At 44.7% G+C, this 7,391-nt stretch overlaps 1 long non-coding RNA gene across 2 annotated transcripts in view; it reads right to left on the reverse strand.

The window, feature by feature from the left end:
• Positions 1-7,391, reverse strand: part of LOC111738205 — a 93,905-nt gene that overhangs the window by 23,892 nt on the left and 62,622 nt on the right. The window contains exon 5 of one of the 2 annotated variants that reach the window (XR_002779767.1): positions 4,342-4,950. The exons of the other annotated variant lie outside the window; for it this stretch is intronic. This is a non-coding gene — a long non-coding RNA (uncharacterized LOC111738205). Of the gene's footprint in view, positions 1-4,341; positions 4,951-7,391 lie in introns of those variants that run through there. 2 annotated transcript variants of the gene reach the window in all.

The raw sequence follows: 7,391 nt of genomic DNA on the forward strand, positions 1-7,391 counted from the left end.
TGTGGGCCAAGAACCACACCTACAGAATCCTCGGTCTAAGCACCTAGAAAAACTTTAAGTGTCTCTAAGTCCATAGAAAGAGCTTGAGTGTCTCCAAGAACGTGGAAAGAATGTGAATGTCACACAGGGAAAGATGACCTCTGACCCAGCTTCTCATGTAAAGAACTCATAAATATCACGCTAAAAGTAAGAAAAGTTGCTACTAATTGTTATTTAATATCTCCTACTGGGCAGGAAGAGTAACGCAAAGGACTCTGCTTGGAGCCTGATACATATCATCTCATTTAATTCTCACGACACCGCCACGTCCTAAACGCTACTATTATTTCCTCTTTATTGTTAAGGAAACTGAGGCTTAGAGAGGTTTATTTGCCCAAAGTCACACAGCCAGGGGTGGCAGAGGAGGGATTTGACTTTCCTCTGCACCATTCTGCCTCCTAATGTATCCATTTTATATCCAATTTACAGTGTGAGTTTTTTACTTCACGCTTTATAGTACATGAGGGCCTTTTGCATAATTAATGTACACATGCTTGATGTCTAGAACTCATTACTTGTTTTCTTGTTTTAAAATTATTACCGAAGTTTATGGTTATTGCAGCTTTATGTTCTCATGTTGGTTAGATCTGTGATTATCCATTGGTGCTACAGAAGAGTCGTGCTTCTCTTTAAAGACAACTCATCACAGAGGTGGCTTCACTTGGCAAGAGCAACCATCAGGGAGATGGGATGAGGCAAGCTTGACTCTGCCACGGGAAGAGGGACACTTGGGAAACTTAGCATTTTGAATACAAGTGAGGAGCAATGCAAGTAGAATGTGTCTGATAGGGAAAACTTCGAAGGACAGGCCAAGAAGTCTGTACTTTATCCTACAGGCAAGGGATGTGTTCACGGAGGGGAATGCCATTGTTGGATCTGTGTGTTAAAAGCACTCGTCTTGTTTCGGAACAAGCCAGGAGCCACCCTGAAGAGGGACTCCTCTGGGTGCCGGGTTGGCCAGAATAAAACGCAACCGCAATCAGGCTTAGATGTGGCTGAGGAAAGTGTCTCTGGCCTAGCGCTGTCCAGGGTCACTTCTTTCTTGCCCCAGATCCTACCTCTCCAGTGGATTCTTCTCTGTACTTCATGCTAGTCCACACTGAAACAACCTGGGCCTGAATCCTAGCTCTGGTGCTCACCAGACGTGTGTCTGTGGTCCAGTGTCCTCTGTGTCTCCATCTGTAAAAGGGGACAACAATAGAACTCACTTTGTATAACTGTTGTGAGAATTAAAATGAACGCACATACATGAAAACTTTAGAAGGGAGCCTGGTGCAAGGTAAGCATTATGTGAGCTTTTGCTTTGGTCCTTATTACTCAGATTGGACAGCCTTGAATCGGGGCTGTTGCAAATTCTCAGACTCTCTATCAACACTTGACTAAAAGTTGGACTTCCAGATGAAGTCTTCGCCCTCGGTGTTTCTGTAGCCCTCCTTTTATTCTTCCCTCTACTGGAAGGTGTTCATGTAAATGCTGGGGCTATGCCTCTGCTCAGAATTCTCCGCTAAGTTTGTGCATATGTGTGGAAACTCTTGGGGATACTTTTGCCTGATTTCTTCATTCTTGTGCTGCAGAAGAAGAGGATTTGGAAGACTTCGAAGCTTTTAGTGGAAAGAGAACAACTTTCTTTCTAACCCAAGGGCTTCTCAGAAGCCAGCCATTCCATGCTATTTTCCTGTTATCAATAGTCCCTCCCAAAATCTTGGTAGGTTGATAAAAAGAAAGGAAAAAAACCCTGTGCCTCCAGAGCAACACTGGATGGCTGCTTTTAACTGTTTCCTGCCTACTCATGGGTGAGTCACACAGACCTTCTCAACAGCTCTCTTCTCTGTACTCAGGCTCCTTCCAATCAGAAGGCGGTTGTCAAGGGAACCACAGGTACCAGTCTCCTGCCACCCCTGCGATTCAAAGCCTAATACACATTGAAAGAATTTCCATTCCAGAGCTTAGCGGATTTCAGCATCATATAACCCTCTTAAACTCCAGTTACAGTCACTTCTTCTTTACAGGGGCTGGTCTTCCTCCGCAGTAGTTAAAGTCCGCCCTTTCGCCTGAAATGTTCATGGTGCTACTGAGATTGCTTACAGGATTAATTTGGTTAATTGATCCTTACTGAGATGTGACTGGTAGAGAAGAAAGGCAATAAAACCTGTTTGGCAGAGCCATGCAAGGATTGAATGAGATAATGCGGGCAAAGTGCTTAGCACAGAGTAGGGACTCAATAAAAAGCTGAGGCTACGTGCTGCACAGAGAACATGTAGGGGAGCAGAAAATGTGTTTGGGGACTCAGCGTGAGGCTGCCTCTCAGCATACGCCATTTAGAGACCTCCCTGAGAGAGGGGGCCTCCCATACCCTGACCCTTCTTCAGTTTGGATTGTCCATGATTATCCAGTTTCCCGGTGGGAAAACAGAACCAGTCACCTACCTGCAGATGCCCGTCTAGTACTCTCATCCGGAAATGATGTCGTGTCTAATTTATAGTGGATTCAACAAGGCTTTCAAAAAACAAGAGCCCATTCTTGCCTTTGGGGGCTCACCCTGTTACCACCAGGCCCAGGCTGCTTCCCTACTCCTACACCTTCCCCCAAAGCTCCCCTGCCATGTTATAGAGATCCAATCACCTGCTCCACATCCCCAAACCACAGGAGACTGGGCAGCCAAATGCGAGTGCTTGCACAGTGACTGAAGTCTTCAAATGCAAATATTCCAACAAGCCAGGCAGAAGCTTTAACGCCTTTTATGGCCTAGCTTCAGGAGTCACAGCGTGTCACTTCTGTACTCCACTTGTCCAGTCACAGAAGCCACCCATTTGCTAAGGGAGGGGACATCGACTTCACCTCTAAACGAGAGTGGTGTACAGGTCACCTCATTTGTTTGCTAGGGCTGCCATGACAATCTGCCACAGACTGGGCGGCTCAAACAACAGAAGCACATTGTCTCACAGCTCTGGAGGCTGGACAGCCAAGACCAAGGGGTCAGCAGGGTTGGTGCCTTCTAAGGGCTGTGAGGGTGAATCTGTTCTGTGCTTCTGGTGGTTTGCTGGCAACCTCTGGCATTCCTTGGCTTATAGAGGCATCACTCCCATCTCCGCCTTCATTTTCACATAGGTGTCCAAATTTTCCCTTTTGTCATATTGAACTAGGGGTCCACCCTACTCCAGTACGACCTCATCTTAACTAATTCCATCTGCAATGACCCTATTTCCAAATGAGGTCACATTCCGAGGTGCTGAAGGTCAAGACTTGAACATATGAATTTTCAGGGACACAATTCAACCCATAACAGTCACATTATAAGAACAAATGGGATGGGAGATATTATTATAGTCATCTTTGGAAAATACATTATGCCATAGGCATCCACCTCAATGGCCAATTAATTTCTACACTTTATAGGAATCCTCTAATCACTCAGGGAAGTTATTGTAAATGGTAGATGTTTCCCAACTGCTTTCCTGCAATCTTAGGATTCCCTCTAGTTAAACAGAGATCTTAGGACCTCTTGCATCTAAGAGCTGTACGGTCTGCACAATTAGTGCATTGATTTGAAATATATTCAAGGGGCTATGTTTAAAGCCATTTTTAAATTATTCAGTGAAATCTAAATCAATCATTTGCAGAACTCTTGAGGCATCTGCTAAATATGATTTGGAAACCTCAGATCCAGTTCAACAGGATGCACAGAAACAACCTGTGTGCAACCACAGTCATTGGCCAGAAGCAGATGCCACATTCAGACTCATGGAGAGCACCTGGTCCTGTCCCAGCAGAGGGCGCCCCACCACCCCAACTTCCACTCTGGAAACTGTGGGCTCCTGTATCTACAAGGCAGTCTCCAAAGTCCCATCTCCTCCCACCACTGCCCCACAAAACAAACACACAAAAAAGTGGGAGTTAAAGTGGGGTTGAAGATCCCATTTGGGTACTGTATGGTTCCACTTACATGAGGTACCTAGAATAGGCAAATGCATAGACACAGAGAAGAGCAGTAACCCCCCACTGAGGGGCTGGGTCGGGGAGGGGGAAATGGGAGTTACAGTTTAATGGGTACAGAGTTCAGAGTTTCTGTTTGGATGACGAAAACATTCTGGAAATGGATAGTGGTGATGGTCACAAAACATCGTGAATGTACTCATTGCCACTGAATTGTACACTGAAAGAGGTTAAAAATGATAAATTTTCGGCATGTATATTTTACCACAATTGAAAAGAAAATAGATCTCATTTGGGGCAGGTAGTGAGCTATGAAATACCAAAACAAACAATCAAACTTTTCTTAGGGTTCATCAGTGTCTAAAGCACTTTCATATACCTTAATTTATTGAATCTTTTTTTCAAACCCTAGAAATTATGTGTAATTGTTGCGATTCTACAGAGGAGAAAATAGAGGCCCAGAGAGTGAGCTGCTCAAGGTCACAGGCTGGATAAATGACAGAACCAGGTCTGTCTGTAAAATGCAGGCAAAGGAGTCTACATAGACGGCTGGCCCTTTAAGAAATAGAAGTTTTTTTCATTTCATAGACTCATTGGACACCAGACTGAAGGGACTCTTAGAGGTCTGGTTTGATGCCTACAGAGAAGGAGAAATCTCCTGCTCTTAGACTCTGACCAAAGGCTCTGGACGCCATTGAGTATGCTGTTCCCTTTGTCTTCCTTCTTGAGAGGTCGAATGTCATGTCCGTGGTGAAGAGCGAGGGCTCCGCCCTGCTCCCATGTCCCATCCATGTGACCTTTAGTATGTCACTTAATTTCTCCATTTCATATCCATTAAACAGGCAAAATCAAACAGGTCTTGCCTGAAGAGGACTGACAAATGAGAAGATTAATGATGTAAAGTATTCAGCGCAGAACTGATTGCTGTTTTATCTACCCAGGACAAACACATAGTCAGCCACGCTCTGTAATGCACCGCTGCAAAATAGAATGGGACGGATTAGAATGCCAGCTCTAGAGACAGACTGCTGCCTAGGTTTTTTTAAAAATTATTAACAGCTTCGTGAATGTATAACCGACATACAATACACTGCACATGTTTAAAATGCACCACTTGATAAGTTTGGACATATGTATTCACCCCTGAAACATCACCACAATCAACATAATAAACAACTCCATCCCACTCAAACATTTTCTTGTGCCCTTTGTAATATCTCTTCCAGGCACTCCCCAGTCCTCCTTACCTGATCTCTAGGCAACCACCGATCTGTTTTCTGTCACTATAGATTAGCTTGTATTTTCCAGAATTTTATATAAATGGAGTCATACAATATGTACTCTTTTATTTCCGGCTTCTTTCACTCAGCATAACTGTTTTGAGATATATCCATGTGGTTGCACATATCAATATTACTTAGTATTATTCCACTGTATGAGTTTACCACTATTTGTTTATCAACTCACCTGTTGACTGATGTTTAGGTTGTCAATCCAGTTTGGGGCTTTTACAAATAAAGCTGCTAGGAGCATTCATGTGTAAGTCTTTGTGTAGAGACATGCTTTCTTTTCTGTTGGGCAAAACCTGGGAATAGCAGTTCCCATGAGAAGAATATGTTTACTTTTTAGGAATCTGCCAAATTGTTTTCTAAAGCGGTCGTACCATTTTACTTTCCCACCAGCAGTGTATGAGAGTTCCAGTCCCTCCATATTCTTGCCAACATTTGATACGGTCAGTTTTTTTTTTTTTCATGTTAACCATTCTGGTGGATGTGCAGTGGTGTCTCATTGTGGCTTTAATTTATACTTCCTCGATGACTAATAATGCTGAACATATTTTCATGTGTTTACTTGCCATCCACATACAGTCTTTAGTGAAGTGTCTGCTCAAATCTCATTCATTCCAGTTACCACCTAGGTAACTTCAAGCAAGCAACTTAATGTGTCTGTGCTTCCAGTTCTGTAAAACAGAATAATGACGGTCCCCACCTCACGGGGTTGTTGTGAGAGTCTCTCCAGCCCCAGTACCCAGTCTGCCTGTCTCCACCCTTGCCACACAGAGCCTTACAGGCAAGACCTCCACACCTGCTCCTTAGTTTCCTCCTCTACAAAAGGTACCGCTCCCCACTCATGCACACACTCACATACTCACACATCACACAGTTCCACTCCCCTGCCAACTGTGGAGACAAGAGACAGGCATCAGGAGCAGAGGCATATTGGTCTGGATGTCCAGGGACTGCATTTGACAGTCTGTCTCTCAGGCCGTTTAAACCACTACTGAAAGACACTTGATATATTAAGATGTTTTTTCCCTCTGCTTAGAATTCCAACCTGTTTGTTTCCGAGGTGAAGGCTATCTGTGCAAGGCAGGGGGAGGAAAGGAGCCACTGAGCTGCTGTAGAGAACATTTGAACCTCTGAGTCAGTGCCCACCCCCAAGCTTCACACTGGCTCTCAAAGGGAGGGAGCAGATAAGGCCAGCATCATTCAGGCCCTATTTCAGCTCCCAGAGCCTATTTTCCTCCCCCTCAAGCCCATCAGGTCTCAGCAGCATTGAGGTGTAGCCCAAGCCACAGAAGGTGTGGATGCTCCCACAAGGAAGAAGGGACAGCCCCAAGACCAGACCTAGCCAGGCCCAGACAGGGCTGGGGAGCTGGCCAAGATGACAGGATAGATATCTAGAACCGAAGCTGAAAGGATGATGTGGGGGTTAAGAACGAGTCACCCCAAGATATGCTCCTGTGGTATGCAGATTGTTTTGAGCTAAAGGCTTCTTTAGCTGCAGGATCAAGAGAAACTTCTACCCTTCCCTTAACTACCTAGAAGAACTTGAATTAGGGGCCTTACCCATAATAAGAGATTATCAGATAACCTTTTTTGACCTACTTATATGGCAGGGCAAACTACTAATTATTGAACATGTGCTCTCCCTACAATGACCTTCTGAGGCCCCAAGGTGCCTTACCTCATCTTTAGCTCGGGATGTCTTATATATCCATTTTCCATTTCTGTCTCTGAACCTCTCCTGCATGTGGGGTCTCTGACTCTCCCGTATATGCTGGGTTCTCATACTTATACATGTATTAAATTTGGTTATTTTCTCTTGTTAATCTGTCTCATGTCTATTTAATCATCAGACCAGTCTGAAAGACCCTTGAGGGTAGAGGAAAAGTTCCTTCCTCCCCCACAATGACAAATCGAGTCCTATACAAGGTGGATCCTTGGCTGCAGGAGTATAGTAGAGCACACCATGGGACTTGGGGACAAAGCTTAGGTCATCCAGTAAGAAGATCAGCCTGGGACAGTGCTTCTCAACTGTAGTCCTCAGAGCAGCTACTCTGGTCACCTGAGAACTTACTAGAACTGCAAATTCTCAGACTCCATGGAGAGACTGGGGGTGGGGAAGGAGCCAGCAAT

Source organism: Pteropus vampyrus, unplaced genomic scaffold, assembly GCF_000151845.1.
Source record: "Pteropus vampyrus isolate Shadow unplaced genomic scaffold, Pvam_2.0 Scaffold36, whole genome shotgun sequence".
Classification (NCBI taxonomy): domain Eukaryota; kingdom Metazoa; phylum Chordata; class Mammalia; order Chiroptera; family Pteropodidae; genus Pteropus; species Pteropus vampyrus.